Source organism: Pseudorca crassidens, chromosome 15, assembly GCF_039906515.1.
Source record: "Pseudorca crassidens isolate mPseCra1 chromosome 15, mPseCra1.hap1, whole genome shotgun sequence".
Classification (NCBI taxonomy): Eukaryota; Metazoa; Chordata; class Mammalia; order Artiodactyla; family Delphinidae; genus Pseudorca; species Pseudorca crassidens.
In genome coordinates this window covers 27832747-27856020 of record NC_090310.1, presented here as the reverse complement: position 1 = coordinate 27856020, position 23274 = coordinate 27832747, and the positions used below count along the sequence as shown (strand labels likewise).

The 23274-nt window shown below is 41.7% G+C and overlaps 1 pseudogene; it reads left to right on the top strand.

Annotated features, from left to right (window-relative positions):
• The first annotated feature begins 207 nt into the window (after window positions 1-207).
• The window catches only part of LOC137206543 (large ribosomal subunit protein uL15-like), a 62447-nt pseudogene continuing 39380 nt past the window's right edge, over window positions 208-23274 (top strand).

Sequence of the window (23274 nt, the reverse complement as noted above, 5' to 3'; positions counted from 1 at the left end):
TGGTGTTGACCTCAAGCAGTACTTCCCAACGTGAATGTCACTGCCAAAATTCATCCCACGTCTTCAAAATTTGCACCAAGTACCAAGACTTCATAAATTTTATCTCTGTAACCAGTTTTTATTTCTATTAGCTACAGCATCCACTCATGAAAATGTTGCAACTTCAAAAATATTAACATCTCATTTGTCTGGGTCACTGACCTACCATCCAAACTAAGGAAGAACCATAAAATTCAGGACCATGGGAGCCATGGTGATGGCCACATGAGCAAGAACCAGAAGCACTGGGGAAGCGGGGGTCATGCTAGGGGCAGGCATCACCATACGATCAACTTAGGCAAACACTACCTAGGTTACTTTGACAAGGTTCGTATGAGGCATAACCACTTAAAGAGGAACCAGAACTTCTGCCCCACTGTCAACCTCACTAAATTATGGACCTTGGTCAGTGAGCAGACATGGGTAAATGCTTCCAAAACCGAGACTGGAGACACCCCCATCACGGATGTGATACGATCATGCTACTAAAACGTTCTGGAGAAGAGAAGCTCCTAAAGCTGCCTGTCATCATGAAGGTCAAATTCTTCAGCAGATGAGCCAGGGAGAAGATTAAGGGCAGGAAGAGGGGTCTGATATCCTGGTGGCTTGAAGCCACATGGTTTTCATTAAATGCTAAAAATTGCTTTAAAAATTTAACAGCACAAAAAGTTGGATGTCATTCAATGTCCTCCCTGTCACCCCTTAGTCTGTGGAAGGATATCTCTGCACAAGCACTGCCTTCCAGCTCTAGGCTCTCACACTACAGGTTCCACTGAAGAGAAAGGGGAATTTTCCCAGCCACTGATTTCTCAACAGTCAGGAGCAGCTTCCGGGTTGGGTGTTGAGAGCACTGCACGAATTGTTCCATATCTGATAGTTATGTTATGGGTCGGAAATCTCCAGCATCTTCTTAACTTTTCTCTACCTGCATGCACAGCATGTGGGCTCCCTTCCCCCCTCCAATCTTCTTCCCTGCTTGCCAACTTGGCAAAATCCTTTGTCATCTTCAAAATCATTCTGACATCGTCTCCCCCATGAAGTATCCCCTGATCCTCCCAAGGAAAATTAGTCTATTCGTTCTCTCCCCAAACACGATCCCTTGTGTGCATTACCATGAGTGCCATATAATGTCTTATATCACATATATTTATTTACATGATTGCTTACTTTCTCAAGGGAGCAAATTATGTCTATTCAACTCTGTCAATTTAGTGAGGGATGCTCCGCCCTGATTTCACATTGAAATCACCTGAGGAGCTTTGAAAAATGCAGATGCCTGGGAGAATCCCCAGAGGTTCCGGTTTAATTAGTCTGGGGTCTGGCATTAGATTGTATTTCTTTTTATTAAATTGTTTTTGAGTGCCAAGGAGAACTCTAGTGCACAGCCAAGGTTGAGAGCCGTTGCCCTTGTACCTAGGACAGGGCTTGGTATACTATACTCTGTCATTTAACTGTTTCATGTTCCTTATGTTTAATGCTCTTAACCTTTAGCAGATCTTCCCCTACAACTGTTGTTAAGATGAGTCACCAAAATATCACTCCTCCCTGAAAAACTAAACAAACCTTTGAAATAGAAGTCTCCATCTATCAGTGCTCTCCTCCTAGGCAGGCTCAGAAAAAACACTCAAGAAATAATTCCCTCTCAAGGACGGCGGCTGCCTGTTGACTTCATCTTTTTTGCATGAAGCCCACACCTACCCTGGGAGATGCTCTGTGGCCCAGAAACAGAACTCTGGAATAACAACAACAAATCTGACAGAAGCCCCCAGAATGTTTGAATCTGCCGACTTCTCTCCTCCCGCAGCCTTGGAATCCAAAGCCTGTTCAAACTGCTTTCCAGTAATTCCATATTAGATGAGGGCACTGTTATCAAGAGGGCTGCACAGCCATCTGTGCAAGATTTTCCCATTTTTTTCTGTTTTGACTTGGAGGAGAGTTCCCGTTATGGTGCTCAGATGCAAAGACAGAAAGAGGCTTTTGCAGCAGGTAGACGATGGTGTGAGCTGGGAGCCACATATTTCTGAGGTTACATGGAAGGAAAAGAAGCTTGAACAGTTCTCATCATAATGACATGTTCAGAGCTTCCCTCACTGGCCCTTCCCTCAGTGGTTTGATCATCTGAAAACAATTTGGGGATGCTCTGATATTAATGATGTTGACCCCATTTGCTTCCTGGACCATAAATGAGGAGCCTCATTCCTCTCCTTTGTACCTAGCTTAACCTGGAGGCCGGCCATCCTTCTACATGGTGCTGAGTTACACATATTCTAATAGGCAGGCCAGGGTTAGACTTAATGAAAGCAGACAGATTTTGATTCTTCCCCTTTATTATTTTGAAAGCCATATTAACCCAGGCAAGGCTGACCTTATGAAAGCTTCAGTGAGAGCCTGCCCATGTGGGGTGAAGTCATCCCTCGCGTGATGCTGAAAACCCATCATTCAAAATGCATCCTTTGAAACTGAGAGCAGCTAGTGTAGTGACAGACACCTGTCTCATCCCCACTGTAAAAAATCACACCAACCTTCAAGGACCAATGTAGAGTCCAAGAAGCTGGAGGCATATGATGCAATTCGTTACCTGGCATATCATAAAATCGAACTCTCTTTTATTTCTGATGGACAACTTTGCCAGATGAAGTAGAGAGAGAAAAGGTTGGTTCTAGACAAAGAGGATACACTCTCAGATATGAGGCAGAGCGAGGAATGAACGCTAGCATGTGGGCATCGGGCGTCCTATTGAGCACAAAGGGGACAGACTTGCCATTTTAAAGATGCAAGACCTAAACAGACAATACAAAGAATTAATAATGATTATACTTAGCATGTGGCAAGCACTTTCTATGGGTCTGGAATTGTTCTAAGAGTTTTACATGCATTGTGCCCTACAGTCCTCATCAGTACTGCAATTATTATCACCCTTATTTTACAGATGGGGAAACAGAGGCTCAGGAAAGTGATGAAATTTGCCAAAGTCACACAGCCAAGACACAGTAAAGCAGGGATGTCATTCCAAATAATTTGATTCTCCGGATAAAATTACCCCCAGTTGAGAACCACAGGATAGTTCCTAAACTTTAGTGTGCCTCAGAATCACCCTATGGGTTTGATAAAACAGAGATTTCTGGGTCCCATCCTCAGAGCTTCTGACCCAACAGTCTTCGAGTGGGTCTAAGAATTTGCACACATTCCAGGCAGATGCTTCTGCTATTGGCCCAGAAACCACCCTTAGAGAACCACTGAATTGGTCCATTCCATTATGTGTCCAGAGTCATGCGTGTCATTAATCCTGAGTGTGGATGGCTCTGCGAAGACCTTCCTCACCTGCTAGAACAACAAAGGTTTTGGCTTAGACATTAACTCTCAGTAGAAGAGCAAGGTCATAGAGAGAAGCCTGGAATTAGATTCAGAAGACATGAATTTGAGGGCATTAAAAAAAAACTGGATGAGTTATTTAAACTCTCAAAGCCCCAATTTCCTAATCCATAAAAATAAAGCCAAAAAAAGTGACAACCAACTTACTCTGGATTACTGGTGACAATGAAATAACCCAGTGTACCCCAAACTTTGATCACCCTCAAAATACATCACAATGTCTTACCACATCTACCACAACCTGAAATGAACACTTCTCTTTAAATGAACTCACTACTTAATCATCTACTTTATCATAAGAAATGTCTGTAAAATCAGTTTTCCCTTGATAATTATGTTTTCCCAAATAGGCTTTAAGATAACTATTAAAAATCTCTGTGTACCACTTAAAATCATCTTTTACACCTCCTGTGGTTCATGTTTTCACACTTTGGGAACAGTAAGGTATTTGTGAGGGAGCTTTATAGGTTGCAAGTGTTGTCAGATTCAAGGTGCTATTATCAATTTTGTCTAGGCAGGGCAGTTGTTGTAACTGTCTGGAAAAGGGAGCAAAGGTTGAGACCAGGAGCCCTTCCCTGATGTGAGCTAATGCAGCTACTGTACATTCTCCTTCTGCTCTTAAAATTTGGCTGTGTATCAGGAAAGGCCACTTGAACCTGTTCTCCCATCCCCTTCAGTCTCTTTCTAATATGCCCTAATACCGTTTCAAATCGGAGATGATGAATTCAAAGGGCAGAGCAAACTGGAGCCAGTAGGAATGAACTTGACACTAACAAGATCCACCTGAGCTTCAGTATTTCTCTTGTGATCACCAAAAACAGGTCTCACTCCAGAAGAGACCCATCAATGGCTTCAGCACAGCACCTCCTGGAGAGGACATCACTTCAGAGCCTGGCCCATGTCTGCCTGGAGCAAAAGACACCTTCCCTGCCTGCCTGGGATCATGTCGCTTTTGGTTTGAACATCTTCTTGGAATAGGCTCAGGTCATCAGGTAATTGCTTCTCGCTATAAACCAGTAGCTCTCCCTCCTGTGTGTATGAGACTCACCTCAGAAGCTCTTTGGAAAATTAATGCATGTGCCCCACCCCAGACCATTTGAATCAGAATCCCTGGAGGTGGGACTCAGCATCAGAATTTTTAAAACACGTTTGTTTTAAAAATCCGTATGTGCATCTATGGTCAAGAGCATGGTTTTAAGTGAAGGAGAAAAAAAAAATCTTTACACATTTTGAGTCTACCTGTAACCAAAGGACTTCTGCCTTAGAGATAAGCATGCCCCAATTTCGATTCTAAGAAGAATGCCATGGCCTTTTAGCCACGCCCCCCTGAGCTTACGCACTGACGTTTCCTCCTCTCCAAATGGCAATTTATTCTGTTTTCCACCTCAAGACTCAAAGGAGGGAATAAAAACCTTCTGCACTTTTGGTGCAGCCACTATGGAGAACAGTATGGAGGTTCCTTAAAAAACTAAAAATAGAACTACCATATGATGCAGCAATCCCACTCCTAGGCATATATCTGGAAAAGATGAAAACTCTAATTTGAAAAGATACATGTACCCCCAGTGTTCACAGCAGCACTATTCACAATAGCCAAGACATGGAAGCAACCCAAGTGTCCACTGACAGATGAATGGATAAAGAAGATGTGACATATATATATATATACACACACACACACAGTGGAATACTACTTCAGCCATAAAAAAGAATGAAATAATGCCATTTGCAGCAACATGGATGGACTAGAGATTATCATACTAGGTAAAGTAAGCCAGACAGAGAAAGACAAATATCTTATGATATCACATATATGTGGAATCTAAAAAATATGATACAAATGAAGTTATTTACAAAACAGAAACAGACTCACAGACAGAAAACAACTTATGGTTACCAAAGGGGAAAGGGAGGAGGGGTAAATTAGGAATTTGGGATTAACATATACACACTACTATATATAAAATAAATAAACAAGGACCTACTGTCAAGCACAAGGAACTATATTCAACATCTTGTAATAACGTATAAAGGAAAAGAAACTGAAAAAGAATATATATATATATATTTTAAAACAAACAAACAAAAAAATTTTCTGCATTATTGAGCATTTATATCAACTGACACTGTTCTACATGCTTTATACATAAATCACTGGATTGTCTTAATGAGATAGTACAGTTGCAATATTTATTATGAAGGATACCTATCAGATTGTCTATCTAATAAAACACAACTTCTGGGATCTCCCCCTTACGTTCTTCTGAGACCACTTCCTCTTCCCTCCATCCATGAAGTTCCAAGGGAAGCTGCCATTTTGGCCCAACGTTACTCCCAGCCTTTAGACACAGATGATTGGGCTAGTGTTGGATACAAGTCTTAGCCTAGCCAGGCCAATTAATCCCTTCCCTGAGAGCACAGAATGTGGAGGAGATTGAAATGGATTGAGAAATAGGGGGAAAAAAAGGAAAAACAAAGGTCTTGTGCATGAATAATCTAGTCACATGTAAACTAGAGGTGCCTGCAGTCTTTTTTTTTTTTAATTTGTGGGAAGCAAAGGAAGCTACCGTAAGTGAACAAAAATGAAGCAAACACGCAGAAGCTCACATAATGGAGGGAAAGTCTACATGGCATTCAAGGCCTTGATGATTTCCATTTGCTCCTGGGACTCAGACCTGCTTTGGGGCTCTGTGAGGTACCAGTATTCTTATAATAAATCCCTCTATTTGCTTAAGCTAATCTGAGTAGGTTTCTGTTAGTTGCAAGCAAAATAGATTAATATGACTATGCCTAAGATACAGAGGAGGGGTGCAAGGAAGTATAAGACTTTGGCAGATTCCCTACAGGAATTTACAATCTGGGAAACACAACAGAAAAATCGAAGATCTGGAGTCAGACACAGCCCAGCTCCAAACCCTCACTCACCAGCTGTGATACCTTGGGTATCACCTCTGTGAACCACAGTTTCTTCACCCTCATACAGGATACTAATGTTTGATGTGGATGTTGTGAAAATTAAATAGTGGTATACTGCCTTGTACTTTGCTGGGGCCTCAACTAACCAGAATTCCTTTCCCTGCTATACAGTATGACCTTGTTGTTTATCCATCCTATATATAATAGTTTGCCTCTGCTAATTCCATTCCATTCCCATTCCTTCCCTCCCCTCTCCTCTCTCTCCCATGGCAACCACAAGTCTGTTCTCTCTATCTGTGAGTCTGTTTTTGTTTCATAGATACTTTGACTTGTATTATAGATTCCACATATAAATGATATCATGTGGTATTTGTCTTTCTCTGTCTGACTTACTTCTCTTAGTATGATAATCTCTAGGTCCATCCATGTTGCTGCAAATGGCATTATCTCATTCTTTTTATGGCTGAGTAATATTCCATTGTATATATGTACCACATCTTCTTTATCCATTCATCTGCTGATGGACATTTGGGTTGCTTCCATGTCTTGGCTAGTGTAAATAGTGCTGCTGTGAACATAGCAAATCCCATAAAGCTTTACTGTGGCCCTAAAGAACATGAATTTTAGGATCAGACACAGTTGGGTTTGAGTTCCACTTGTAAATTGATGACCGTGTAAAATTACTAAACCTTTCAGAGCCTCAGTTTCCTTCTCTATTAAAAAGGAATAACAGGGCTTCCCTGGTGGCGCAGTGGTTAAGAATCCACCTGCCAATGCAGGGGACATGGGTTTGAGAGCTGGTCCAGGAAGATCCCACATGCCACAGAGCAAGTAAGCCTGTGTGCCACAACTACTGAGCCTGCACTCTAGAGCCTGTGCTCTAGAGCCTGCGAGCCACAACTACTGAGCCCACATGCCACAACTACAGAAGCCATGCACCTAGAGCCTGTGCTCCACAGGAAGAGAAGCCACCACAATGAGAAGCCCACACACGGCAACAAAGAGTAGCCCCCGCTTGCCGCAACTAGAGAAAGCCCACGCGCAGCAACAAAGACCCAATGCAGCCAAAAATAAATTAATTAATTTAAAAAAAAAAAAAGGAACAACACCACCTACCTACAGTGAACCCTGATTTTGACCACCCACATCTATTTCCTTTTCTTCCTCACGGAGTATGATTTTTTTTTTCAGGTACCATGATTTTTCCAGGTGTCCATATACTTCTGGAAGGCTGATCTCACCCTCAGCTCCCAGGGCGACCTGATTGGTCTGGAGGAAATATTCTCTCAATTGATTTGGAAAAAGCATAGGACACAGTTCTGGTAATGAGACAAGAGCAGGAGATTACTGGGGACTTTTCAGAAAAGTTCCATCTATCCAAGAGTCTCTTTCATTTCTAGATGTTGTCTGGTCCAGAGGTGATGCCTGGAGCTTCTTTAACCATCTTGAGATAAGCCTATGGGTGAAACTAACACTGAGGAAAACAGAGAAGGGTAAAAAGAGCCTGGATTCGTGCATCTCTGTTGATCCTCCGAATCAGCCTACTTTGAAATCTGTCTTACCTCTGAGTTTCCTGTTAACAGGCAGTAATAAGTGACTTATCATTGAAACCAGCTTGATGTACAATTTCTATTACTTGCATCCGAAAGTATCCTGACTGATGAGTGCTCACTGAGATACCACATGCAAATCACTAGTCACAGTCAACCCTGGAACCCCAGTAGAGGCACAACAAACAGTTAGCTCTTATCATTGATGTCATCATAATCATTATCACTATTACTAGCTGACAATAATAAAAACAACAGCGGAAACTATAAAAATAACAGCAAACACTGCTTATGTGCCAGGCACCGTTTTAAGTGTTTAACATACTTAAATTATTTAATCTGCACAACAACCCTGTGAGAGAGATGCATAATTACAAGAGTTTTACAGATGGAGAAAATGAGGTTCAGAGAGATTAAGTAATTTCCCTAAGGTCACACAGCTGGTAGGTGACAGAGGCAATACTTAATACCCAGGCAGCCAAGCACTAGAATTTATGATACAGAGGAGAGGAAGACCACGAGGAAATCTGATTCAATCTCCTGATTTGGCCTCTCCCTTCTTCCTTCCAGCTTCTAAGCAAAGTCAAGGCAGATGAATAGGGTCCATTGGGAGGGACCACCTTGAAGTGGAAAAGGGACTGATTTGGGAGGCAGGGATTTATGTGTGGCCTCAAGTAAGATAACAATGTGACTCCATTGCCTACTTGTTAAAGGGGCAGGGGAGGGTTGTCCACTTTATGGGATTGCTGGAGGACTAGGTAGAATGCTTCCCATTCATTGCGGGGCTCAAAGCCTAAATGAGAGCTATTAAAGATCAGCTCTCACGGCATCAGAGTATTTGCCTACCCTTCTCCCATTTGCCAGTTGCCTGCTCTGTTTCATTTAATGATGACATGAAGAGGAAAAAAGACTTAAGGAGACGGTCTGAATGCCAACCAAAACATCGGTTACCACTTTAATTTAAATCCCTTTTTTTTGCTCTCCTCACTAAGAAGTCTGATGATAATTTCCTCCCAGGGCTTCATTTCATAACCAAGGCCTATCTGACTCATTATCTCCCTGTCAGCATCAAGAGAATGAAAACCAGCCGTCTAGTACCAACTTGTCCCTGCTCGGAGTAGAATCTGGGAGGGAGGAGAAGTCAAGGGTGAATTCCCTGTAGGGGTCATTAACTCTGAGAACAATATCCAAGGATTCTCGGCCAAGGCCAACCCCAGACAAGGCTACAAATGCCAGTAACCTTCTGAATGACCTCAGGGGGAGATCTTTGAAGGAGGAAGCTACAGGGTCAGGGCAGAAGAGCTCACGCATGGCAGAACTGATTATAGCATGGGGTTCAGATTTGCGAATCATACCACACCAGAACACAGGTTCCAGAATCAGGAAGACACGGGCTTGAACCTCAGCTGCCCTGTGACCTTGGGCAGGTTCCCTAATCTTGCTGAACCTCAGTTTTCTTGCCTGGGCAAAGGAGTAATACTATATATACAGGCATGGCTCAGAGATATTGTGGGTTTTGCTCCAGGCCACCACAATAAAGGGAATATGGCAATAAAGTGAGCCATGCAAATTATCTGGTTTCCTAGTGCATATAAAAGTTATGTATACATTGTGCTGTAGTCTATTAAGGGTGCAATACATTATGTCTTTAAAAAACAGTGTACATACCTTAATTTAAAAATACATTGTTGCTCTAAAACACCAACAATCATCTTGAACCTTCAGTGAGTCACAGTAGAATATCAAAGATCACTGACTACAGATCACCGTAATGATTATAATAATGAAAAAGTTTGAAATATTGAAAGAATTACCAAAATGTGACACAGAAACACAAAGTGGGCAAATGCTGTTGGAAAAATGGCACTGATAGACTTACTTGGTACAGCTGCCTTACAATATTATATTAGTTTCAGGTGTACAACACAGTGATTCTATATTTTATAGATTATATTCCATTTAAAGCTATTATAAAATATTAGCTATAGTCCCTGCGCAGTACAATATTTCCTGTATCTTGTTTATTTTATACATAGCAGTTTGTACCTCTTAATCCCCTATTCCTATCTTGCCCCTCCCCCACCCCTCTTCCCACTGATAACCACAGTTTGTTCTTTTTACCTGTGATTCTGTTTCCGTTCTACTTATTTGTAAAAAGCACAATATCTGTGAAGCACAGTAAAGTGAAGCACAAGAAAATGAGGAATGCCTGTATAGAGACGCTAACCCAGTCATGACTATTCCCTGAGAGCAATAATTTTTTCTTACGTGCGAAAAGGTAGGAAAGCATCCTTCTTACTTCAACGTGGCTGCTTCCCAGCCATTTCTTTTCCTTCTTGCTTCCAAAATTTCAGCTCATTTGAAGTTCACACCAAGCCTTCACCATCCACAGCCCCTTCTTTTCACAGTCTTGGGCCTACTTCACAGCCACACACTCTCATTCACAGAAGATTCTAGCACCTGGACCACTGTCTTCCTGTCCACCATTATTCCTGTCATCCTTCCTTGTGACTCCAATGTCCATGTGAATTGTCCAATTATCCATCCAAGGACCCAGCTTCTCGGGTCCTTGACCACCCTACCTCTGCAAATATGTTCTTTTGTCTCATCTCAGCCACACATTTGCATGATTACACCCTAGAACTTTGATAGCACCAGGTCTAAGACCTCAAACTTAAGTATTCCACCCTCTTATCTTTCCACCTCATACCTTGCAGCAGTCTCTAATCCAATTACTCTTCTCCACCATTAAGGTCTCTAACCCATGGTTCCCAATCACCACCTCACTAATGATCATCTCTTGTCCACTCTTACTTTTTTCTTCATAAAGTTTACGCTCATGGTCAAACACTAACCCATACCACTTGGGGACACCAATAACTCTTTTACTTCCCCTTCACTCTATTTTGTTTCTCCATCCAAGTCAAGCCCAGGTTAAACCCAGTGCTTCACCGCTTCTGTGCCTGCAGCCCAACAGCTCAACATGGTTGGAGAAAAACACCCAGCTGACTGACCTCACTTTCCCCTTATGACCATAGCCCTACAAGAAAATCTTATAGTGTCTCCATGGAAAGTTTCCCTGTCTGTTTTTCCAGGATGACTATTTAAAAGTCTTCTTCCCCAACCTCCAATGCCTCTTCTCCCATCCTTGGAAAACTGATGACATTTTTCTTATTTCACTAAAAACAAGAAGCATTCAAAAGGATTCCTTCATCATCCCACCGCCACCACCAAATTTACAAGCACCTGTACAGACTGATTCTGACTTCCCTGTTGCGCTGGATGGACTGTCAACCCCTCCCCTGTGACTCTTTCCTCTTCAAAGGCTTTACTGCTTCAACTGTCTCTTCTTTCTCCTGCATCAGTTCTCCCCTCTTTGTGGATCGTTCCCATAAGCACACAGACAAGCTATGGCAACTCTCATTTTTTAAAGAACACTTCCCTTGATACTACATTTTCTTCCATCCAGCATCCCATTTTTCTTTTCAACTTATTGCAGACTACCCCACATTCCAGGCTTATTCTGACTGTATCCATATGAGTCTTATTTATACCATTTCATTTATGCCAATAACCTCTATGTTGCCAAAATTAATAGTCAACCCTCCGCGCTCTTTTTACAAGAATTCTCAGCAATCTTTGATACATCTGGCACTCTTTCTTCTTAAAAATATAAAACAAATGAATGAATATAACAAAACAGAAACAGATACAGAGAACAAACTAGTGCTTACCAGTGGGACAAGAGTTGCCGGGAGGGGCAAGATAGGGGAAGGGGATTAAGAGATATAAACTACAAGGAATGAAATAAATAAGATACAAGGATTTAATGCACAGCACAGGCAATATAACCAATATTTTATAATAACTTCAAATGGAGTATAATCTATAAAAATATCAAATCAGTGTTGTACACCTGAAACTAATACAACATTATAAATCAACTATACTTCAATTTAAAAAAAAAACACTGTCTGCACCTGAATTTGGGGATATCACCCTCTTCACTGAAAGCTCCTCTTCATTCAGTCTCTTTTTCTGGATCGTCCTCATATACCACCTTCTCGATGCTGAAATGATCCAAGGCTCAATAACTTAGGCCTCATCTTTCCTCGCCTCCCCTCTGCTCTCCTCTGCTCTTCTCTGTCTAAACTCTTTCCCTAAATGGTTACATCCTTTCTTATTTAGCACCTGCATGTTGATAATCCCAGAGTTAATACTGCTAGCCAGTCTTTCCACAGTACTCTACTCTCCACTCAACCCTCCAACTGCCCATTCAAAACCTTCATGTAGACATTGAATGAGCATCTTCAATACTTTAGATCAAAACAGAACTTTTGACTTCTCAGAGAAAACCTACTCTATATCCAAAAATGTATATTTAATCTAATCATTCATCACTACCTTCATCATAGCTCTTAGTATAAGACAGAGCTCAAAAAGCCCTTGGGCCAAATCCAACCCACCATCTGTTTTTGTAAATAACATTTTATTGGAAAACAGCCACCTCATTCATTTATATATTGTCTGTGGCTGCCTTCATGATACAATGGCAGAACTGAGTGCTTGTTAGAGAAACCATTTGGTCCACAAAATCTAAAATTTTTACAATTGGCCCATTACAGAAAAAGTTTGCTGACTGCTGGCCTAAGTCATCATTGTTTCATACCCACGTGACTGCCGTGGTCGCCTACGTGGTAGTCTTTCTTCTATTATTTTCCCTCTTCTTCACCCAGAAGTCAGAATGATGTTCTTAAATACAAATCATATCTTGTCACTCTCCTAATTAAAAACTCTAATTATTCAATCATATTTTGCAATAAAAGCCATACTGTGTCATGACCTACAAGGCCTTAAATGATCAGGACCTACTTTCCTCTCTAACTTTATTTCCTGCAACTTTTTTTCTTGCTCACCAAACTCCAGTCATACAGCCTTTTTACTGTTCCTCAAATAAGCCAAGCATTTCAGTTTTCAGGGTCTCTGCGCTTGTTTTGCCATCTGCCTAAAGCACTTTTCACCCACCTATTCCTATGGCTCTTTCTTTTCATTACTCAGGTCTCTGCTCCAGTACCATCTCCTCTGCTGTAAGAATGTCATTTTCCATTTGACAGGGATTTTGTCTCTCTCATTCACTATCATGTCCTCTGTGCCCTGCATATTGTAGACTCTCAATATATAATCGTTGAGGGTATAAATGAAAGAGTCCTAACACAGAGATAAGCAGAGCGGACTGTGGGAGCACAAAGCAAAGGTGCCTAGCACTAAGGGATGGTTAAGAAAGCTGGAAAAGAAGGGGACAGTGGAGGCTGAAGGAGGTTTTTTCAGAAAGGGGACAAATATGTCCAAAGACAGGAACTATAAGAGAAGGTGGCACACTTAGAAGCACAAGTAGAGGTGCATATAGAGTATACTGTACCATAGAGATATATATAGATCACGATGGAGGGGGGTGGGGCAAAATAGACATAGGGCAGATGATAAAAAACTTTGAATGTCAAGCTAGGATGTTTCAGCATGTCTGAGAAGTTGTTGAAGACTAAGTTGAATTGTGGCATGACTGGAAATGCTGGTTTCTAACACTAGTGTTGTCCTACTGCACATTCCAAATTCTCTCCCCTGTACTATGAAGTTTTTTTATTTTGTTTTTAATTAATTAATTAATTAATTTTTGGCTGCACTGGGTCTTTGTTGCTGCACGCGGGCTTTCTCTAGTTGCGCCGAGGGGGGCTGCTCTTCCTTGCGGTGCATGGGTTTCTCATTGCGGTGGCTTCTCTTGTTGCAGAGCACGGGCTTTAGTCATGCGGGCTTTAGTAGTTGTGGCACACAGGCTCAGTAGTTGTGGCACATGGGCATAGTTCCTCTGCGGCATGTGGGATATTCCTGGACCAGGGCTCGAACCCATGTCCCCTGCATCAGCAGGCAGATTCTTAACCACTGCGCCACCAGGGACGTCCTTATGAAGTTTTTATAAACAGTTCCTCCAGATTTTCAGTATCAAGAGTTTTAAATTGGTGTCTGGTTCTAGAGTCAAGCTTCAAAATTTTCCTAATCTCTCATGCATCAATCTCATTCCTGGAATTCCATAATAAGGTAATTACTTAAGATTCTGGAAAAGCTCTATGTACAAAAATGTTCATTGCAGTATTATTTATGATAGGAAACAATAGAATAAACTAAATATTTTACAGAGACAAAATTAAGAAAATATAGTATACCTACTTATTGTATTATGAGTTATCAAAATAATTTGTCTAAGGACAGAAAAAGAGATCAGTGGTTACCAGGGTCTAGGAGTGGGGAGAAAGTATGATTTAAAAGGTTTATGAGGAAATTTTTGGTGACAATGGGGCTGTTCTATGTCTTGATTATGGTGGTGGTACACGTGTGTCAAAATTCAGAGACCTATGCACTAAAATGGGTAAACTTTACTATGTGAAAACTATACCTCAAAAACCCTGAAGAAAGGTTTAAAAGTATATTTTTATTATTTTGAATGCCATGGAGAAATTACATATGCAATGTGAAACAATATCAAGTAACACAGAAACTATGCAGAGAAAAAAACACTGGAAGAAACCATGTCAAAATACTAACAGTAGACTTTGGTGGTGGGAGAGCAAATGTTGTTTCCTACTACTTTTCTTCTTTCCTGTGCTTCATTCTGGTGTTGAAACAACTAAAGTTTGCTTTAAACATATGTTAGATTATGGAAGTTTCTCTCAATTGTCTTTGACTTTAGGGTCCTTCCAGCAGCACACACTACTTTGCTTGATATCTACTGGAGAGGAAACAGAGATAAGCACCATGGACAGCTCCTGGGCATTTGCTAGCTTAGCATGGGCTTGGAATGGGATTCTAACAGCTGCTCCCTCCCATCGCCCCATGGCAATTCCTCAGGTCAGGAGACACAGCTTTTCTCTCAGAAGGCTCTGTGATTCAATGTCCTCTGCTAGCAAAACCCACATCCCAGCCCCTGCCTCCCTCTCCAGGCTTTTGTGAACAAACGTGAGACACACTCAGAATGCTTGGTGACCATAAGAGAAAAATTCTGTTATTATCTAGACTCTTGAAGTAGACAATCTCTTCAAAACCATTTCATAAGTCACATCTTGGAATCTGTCAGAAAATACATATTGCAAACGACAATAACAATTGTGTCCTTTGGAAAATGGATTTTAAACTTCCATCTAGGTCCGTCAGAACATTTTTCCCAAATGCAATGTACGTTTTTGCCTTCTCATCTAAACGGTTATGATGGACTGAAGTGGTGGTGAGGGGACAACATTCTAATGAGGACAAGTAGAGAAACCAAGAGACAAAATGGAAAAGCTATAATAAATTATAGATTTTGATAAATTACCCCACACTGTCGAGTTTCAATTACAGAAACACACAGTTTACACAAGTAATTACTGAAGAAATTACCACAGAAGCAATCCATTCATTGAATTATAAGGCATCAATTCTGTCCCCTGATTGCATCTTCAGTTCCAAGGATGGCAATCACAGCTTCACACAAAACTTTAATAACACAATCTTTTTTGGATTAAAAAAATGCCTTTGGATGTAAAATGTGTAAGGGATGATAAGAAAAGGCTGTTGATTCATACTGAGAAAGAAAATGGCTTCAATGAGTTTACTGCAAGCCAGAACTTTGACAGTTGGAAGTTGATCACTCAAGGAGCCTGCTCTGAATGTGAGTTCTAATGCTCTCTGAGGGTCTTTGACATTATCTCGGGGGTCAAGAGAGATGATCCATGGAGGATAATGCCCAGCAACCAACATATCCTGTCGATGCTGGAGTGTCATATACTATGAGAGCTGGATGGATCTTTGAGAGTTCTGAGTCTAACTTGCAGCCCAATGCTTACGTCCTTTCCTCAGCTCAATGCCCATTTACATACAGACAAACATACGTGTATACACACACGTTAAATCCCTTATAGAAGACACTCAATGTACGTTAAACCCCTTATAGAAGACACTCAATGTCCCCTCATTGTTCCTTCATTCTTTTTATTTTTTAAATTAATTTTCATTGGAGTGGAGTTGATTTACAATGTTGTGTTAGTTTCTGCTGTACAGCAAAGTAAATCAGTTATACATATACATACATTCACTCTTTTTTGGATTCTTTTCCCATATAAGTCATTACAGAGTATTGAGTAGAGTTCCCTGTGCTATACAGTAGGTTCTTATTAGTCATCTATTTTATATATAGTAGTATGTATATGTCAATCCCAATCTCCCAATTTATCCCTCCTTCCACCCTTTCCCCCTTGGTAACTATAAGTTTGTTTTCTACATCTGTGACTCTTTTTTTGTTTTATAAATCATTTGTACCAGTTTTTTTGAGATTCCACATATAAGCAATATCATATGATATTTGTCTTTCTCTGTCTGACTGACTTCACTCAGTATGACAATCTTCAGGTCCATCCATGTCACTGCAAATGGCATTATTTCATTCTTTTTTATGGCTGAGTAATATTCCATTGTATATATGTACCACATCTTCTTTATCCATTCCTCTGTTGATGGACATTTAGGTTGCTTCCATGTCCTGGCTATTGTAAACAGTCCTGCAATTAACATTGGGGTACATGTATCATGTACCCCACTTTATTTTTTGGCTGCATTGGGTCTTCATTGAGGTATGTGGGCTGCTTATTGCGGTGGCTTCTCTTGTTGCAGAGCATGGGCTCTAGGGCGCATGTGCTTCAGTAGTTGTGGCTCGTGGGCTCTAGGGCTCAGGCTCAGTAGTTGTGGGGCATGGGCTTAGCTGCTCCATGGCATGTGGGATCTTCCTGGACCAGGGATCGAACCCATGTCCCCTGCAATGGCAGGCAGACTCTTAATCATTGCACCACCAGGGAAGTCCCTGGGGTACATGTATCTTTTTTAATTATGGTTTTCTCCAGCTATATGTCCAGGAGTGGGATTGCCTTCACTCTTTTTAAAGTTATTTTTAATCAACTTTATTGAAGTTGTAACTTATAGGCAGTAATATGCAATCATTTAAATTAAGTTTGATGAGTTTGGATACATATATCAGAGTCGCCATCATTATATTCAACCTATAGAATATATCCATCACCCCAGAAGTTTCCTTCATAACTCTTTCAAGTCAATACTTCTCCCACCCAACCCCAGAAGCAGTCACTTTTTGTTTTCTGTCACTATAGTTTAGCTTTGCTTTATCTAAATTTTCATGTGAATGAAATCATATACTATGTCCTCTTTTGTGTCTGTCTTCTTTCTGTCAGCATAATGCTTTTGAGATTCATCTATGTTGTTGCAGATAATAATTGTTTGATCCTTTTATTACTGAGGAGTATTCCATGGTATGGACGTGTCACAGTTTATGCATTCTCTGTTGATGGACATTTGGGTAGTTTCCAGTTTGGGTCTTCAGGAACAAACAGCATCTCCTTCACAAGGTTGTTAAGAACTGAACCACCACCTAATTCAACTACCATTGACTGGAAGTGGGGACTGGTCAAGAGAGTGAGGATGATTCTTGGGAACTCATATTGGTGAGCGAGTCACTCAGAAAAGATGGCGGACTCACAGAATGAAGGACAAGAAAGCGTCCAACGTGAAATGTAGGATTTTCAGGTTATGCAGAATAGTGGATTGAATCATGTCCCCCCACCAAATTCATGTCCACTTGGAACCTCAGAATAGGGCTTTACTTGGAAATAGAATCTTTGCAAATGTAATTAAGGTAAAGACTGGGATGAGATCATACTGGATTGGGGTCAATTCTAAATACGAGTGTCCCTATAAGAGATAAAAAAAGGACTCAGAGAACACAGTGAGGAAAGTCATATAAAGTCAGAGGCAAAGGTTGGAATGATGCCTCCACAGACCAAGGAATGCCTGGGGCCCCCAGAAGCTGGAAGAGTCAAGGAAGGATTCACCTCTAGAGACTTCAGAGGGAATATCGTCTTGCCAACATTTTGATTTCAGACTTTGGGCTTCCAGAACCACAAGAGAACAGATTCTGTTGTTTTAATCCATGAAGTTTGTGGTAACTTGCGATAGCAGCCCTGGGAAACTCTTATATGAGGTGATTGCACAGGAACAAGGGATGAACTTTCACAACCATCCTGCCATTTAATCATCACCAAGCACCTACAAGATAGATAACATCCCTATTGTACAGGTGAGGAAACTCTCAGAGAGGGCAAGTAACTCACCAAAGATCACACAGCTCCTAGCAGGCAAAGCAGATATTTGATCTCAGGCAGTCTTTCCACTGCCTCTGAGCCCAAACCGAGATGAAGTGTGCTTGTGCTTCTTCCTGCTCCATCGTTCTGTTCTCCTTAGAATGATGGTTTCCAAAGACACTAACCATAGGATTTCCTGATGCTTTGAGAATGAAACACAAATGCTTTCCCACAGCCTAGGGTGCCCAGCATCAGAGGTCTGCAAACTGAGGGCTTGGGTCAAACAAAGCCAGCCTAACATTGGTTTTTGTCAAGACAGTTTTTTGGGGAACACAACCCATTCATTTTTGTATCGTTTATGGCTGATCTTTCTGTAAATGGAAGAATTGAGCAATTACAACAGAAACCATATAGTCTGCAAACCCTGAGCTATTTGCCATGTGGCCCTTTCCTGGGAAGAGTTTGCTGGTCCCTGCCTCACATCACCTGACTCTTGTCTCTGGCTCGCCCCTGCAACTTCCAGCCTTCCTGCTCTGCCACAGACACCCAGGCCTCCACAGAGCGCCTTCCCACCCCAGGCCAATGTCCTTCCTTTCTCTCGTCACCGGCCTGACTCTTCATCACAGGGCTCTTACCTCACTCAAATGCCTCTGACAGACCAACACACTGTTTTATTTTCTTCATAATACTTATGACTTGGGAAATTCTACATTTATTCCTTCACTTAAACCATTTACTCATTCAGCAAACACTTACGGAGTGTCTACTACATGCAAGGCAATTGGTATAGGCCAGTGGATAAGTCAGAAATGATTCTGGTCCTTTTAGAGCTCACATTCTAGTTGGGGGAAACAGAAAATAATCACATGGACACACACACACGGACTCATTTTATTTAGTGAGAAGGGCTATGAAGACAGAACTGGTTGGGGAGTATTTTAGACAGAATACATGGAGCAGAGAGCTGAATGACAAGAAGGAGTGAACCATGTGAAGTCTAGAACATTCTAAAAAAAGGGACTAGCAAGTGCAAAGGCCCTGGGGAAGGGACAAGCTTAGAGGGAACAGAAAGAAAGCAACAAGTCTGAAGCTGAGTGAGCAGGGCTGGGGTGTCCTTCTTTCCCTCACTAGGTTTTAATCTCCACAGAGACCTAACTTGTCTTGTTCACTGCTGTCTCTCCATCCCCTAGAAACAAACTCTCAGTTTCCTCATCCCTGCAACAAGAAAATTAAACTAGGTAATGTGTAAGTGCCTCGCCAGCTAAAACCTACATAGAATTTGAACTTTCTGAGATCGTAGAGCTGAAATCCACTGGCTTCGCCTTTCAGCACCAGCAAAATATCGTCCTCATCATTTTTAAAACTGTCGAAATGGCAACTCTTAAACACGGATCAGCAAACACACAGCTAAGCCGGTGGTTTCCATCACGTCCTCTCAGATGTGCAATTCGTCAGAACGTAAACGAAGCAAGATTCCTGGATGCGAGGCTGGCCCTTCGGACTCCAGGCCTTTCTGGGAATATCAGATACACAATGAAGCTTTTAAAACTAGCTTCCTCCCTACATTTTAATACACTCTCATTTAAAAAAATATCTGTAAGTAGTCACTGTGAAAGGGGAAGGAGGAACTAATTGACGAATCACTTCTCTCCCTGCATTTACATGGTCGCTGTTGCTGTTTCTTCCCTGAGATGACTAGCTGGGGAGGATATTTGGTCCAAGTAGTGATGGACAAAAAGATAAAAATCCACTGAAGGTCTTTGCTCCTCTTCCTCTCTTTCACACCCACACACACACATATACACACACCTGCAAACACACACCAATGTATCAGATGCACAGTCGCCGATAATACTGACTAAAATACACACAAGCACAAACACAGACTTATATTCACAGCCTCCAGTGTGTGCACAAATGTTCACCTGCTTGTGTCCCTACATGTAGGAATATTCGCATGCACCCGACACACATCATAACAGTCACACAAGCAAACACATCCACCTACTTATGCACTTACAAACACAAAACTGATGAGTGTCTGCAATAGAGAACTCACACGTGCACACACAGCACAAACATGCAGGGACACGTACAGCCTTAGATATGAATTCTGAGATTCTCACACACAAATATAATGACATAGGCACACAAGCCACACATGCTGATACATATGCAACTGTGGGTGCACGCACAGGCATGCACTCATGTACACAAGTACTTAGAAGCACGCAAATGACACGCATGTGATCACTTCCCTGACCCTAGCATGCAGACACACAACTGCTGTGTGCACACACACGCACACACTCCACACACACACACGCTTGGGGGCTTCAGCCTGTTTTCCTAAATGATCGGGTCAAAAGAAATACAATTGGTAAAGGATTGAGGATGCATTTTTTGCTTCTGCTTTGTGTTTTTTCCCCCTGCTATGAAATGGAAAATCAATTGGAGTGAAATAAGGGAAGCAGTCAGAAAATAAGATGCAGACTCCTAGGGAACCAGGGGTCTGGTATTCATCTCCCCGCCAAGATAAAGAGGAAGAGGAGGTTCGGCTCTGCAGGGAGTCAGGTCTCTGCTCCTGAAATTCATGAAACCCTCACCAGAGGGAGTCTCCCAGGATATTCCTCACCCTCCTTCAAAGTGATATTAACAACAGCCTTATGCTTATGACTCCTTTTAACTTTGTGGGGGGGAAACGATTTCACATCTCTGTTCTCTTTTTATTTTTAGGCTTCAACAAAAGGTGGGAAAGGCAGATGTCATGACGCCATGTAAGAGTTAACAACCGCCAAGACCCTGATAGCGATCTCACATATTCACACGGTGCCTGACTTTGTGCTAAGTGCTTCTGCTACCTTAACTCATGGAATCCTAAGGGGCCAGTGTATTATTATTGCCATTTTGCAGTTGAGTAAAGTGAGGCTAAGAGAGGTAATAACTTGCTCAAGGTCACAACTGATGGGGCTGCTCTTTGAACGCAGGTTGGATTTGGAAAGACAGACACAGGAGGCGGTTGAGCATGGGGTGTTTTACAACAATGAGGTTTTTTTTTTTTTTTTTTAAAGCTTTATTTTTAAACAGACTTTTTAAAGGAGCATAACCAAAACCCACTTCACAAGGCCAATCTGGCTCTTTTCTGACAGTTGGCCTCTGTCCCATGGGAACAACTTTCCAAGGGAAGCCACAAAAGCCACAAAGGAACAAAAGATGACCTTGTTCAGGCTTTTGACTACAGCAGTTTCTGAACCTCTGCCGCTATTGATATTTTGAGCCAGATAATTTTTGCTGTGGGGAGTCTGTCCTGTGCATTGTGGGACGTTTAGCTGCATCCCTGGCCTCTACATACTGGATTCCAGGAGCTCCCCGTCATCAGCTGTGACAACCAAACATGCCTCCAGGCATTACCAACTGGCCCCTAGTGGGACAAAATCTTCCCTGGTTGAGAACCACTGGGCTACATCCTTCCTGAACACCTACTGTGTCCAAGGCACTGAATGATGTACTTGAATTCACTTATCTTCCCAACAACCCTATAAGGTATCGATACCCCCATTCTATAGGTGGGGAAAGTGAAGCACAAAATGCATATATTATAACTGACTCAGGTTACTGTTATCCCTCTATGGGTTTCTATTACTACTTCCAATAATAGCAACTGCTATTAAGCACTCACTGTGCCAGGCATTGGGCTTTACTTTATTAAGTTTCACCACAACTCTTTGCAGTAGACACCACAAACATCTCCATTTTACAGGTGAGAAAACAGAGGTCCAGCTAGCAAAATGTGGAGAAGGGATTCCATCTTGTGCCATGTGACTTGCAGTCTTGGTGCTCACCAGGTCTAAAATACCACTGCCCTAGCAGACAGGAAAGATCACAGACCAGAACACGGGCTTTTATTTGAACATTTCCTGCCTTGTGAGCTCGCATAGTGATTCTGGAGTATCAGAGTCACTATTTACAAAAAACTAAATTGCGCAACTGAATTATAAAGCAAAACTCTTGTGTGATCATGGATAAGCCTTAAGCATCATTCCCTCTGAATCGCCGCCAGATTGTTGTACTGGGCTTCAGTTAGTACCGATTAACTACCTTACAACAGAGCACATTTTCCACTATTACAGGGGCTGGGTGAGACCTTCTGGGATGGTCCAGAGACCTTCGAGTCCAACCCAGATGATGGTCCCTGTGTCTTTGTGACGCAAAATATATGGGTCAGGACTGTGAAAGGTTACAAATAACATCCTATTAAAATCTAGCATCCCGTGAAGTCCTCTAAAATGGTATAAGACCATAATTTAGAGGTTTCTAGGGGAACTCTCTTATTCTATTCTGAAGGACAGTAAAAAGTAAAAAAGCAAATCACATCCACTCCCCTTTCCTCTTGGTAATAAAACTTCAGTTTTTAGCTGGGTATCACCCCCTTCTTACACACACAGCCCCACCCTCACCTCCAGGGACGTGCTCTTTTTGGCTTAAAACAGTCCACACTCTCCAGGAAGCCACTCTGATCGGTTCAGTGCATCTGATACACTTTGAGCCAATGAGATAAGAGGTCTATTTGTTAGAAGAGAAAACAATATTTCTCCTCTATCTGAGATGGCTCTGGGGAAAGTCATACTTGGCCCCTGCTGCCTGGGAGGAGGAAGAATAGGGCTTCTGCAAGCTCCCGGCAGCCATTTTGCATCATAAGGGGAGTCATTCTTATACTGAAGCAGAAAAGAGAAATTTGGAGAAGAGAGATGAAGAATATCTGTGTAAGATGCGTCGCATCCTGTCTGAAGCCAGATCTTCCTTTGGGATGTTCATTTACCCCAGTCAATAAGTTGCCTTTTGCTGTTCAAGGCAACTTGAGTTGGATTTTCCAGTAACTTCAAGCATCAGATTTCTGATATACAATTAGTATTAGCTAAAAATAGGGCTTATCCTTACGTACTGGGAGCATATAGGAGGAACATAGAAAAGAATGACACTTGACATTGGTAATCATGTCCATGCCAGAAAATTTACACCCATTATTGTGTTAGTCCTCAAACAATCCTGAATGGTTAAATATGCTCATTGCTGTTTTACAGATGAGGAAACTGAGGCTGTGAAGGTCAAGAGGCTGGCCTAAGGACACACAGCTGGTTAGTGGTGGAACTAGGATTTGAATTCCAGTTTGATCAATTCTTTAAAAAGGTAATTATTTTTATTAAACCACCTTGCCTCACCAA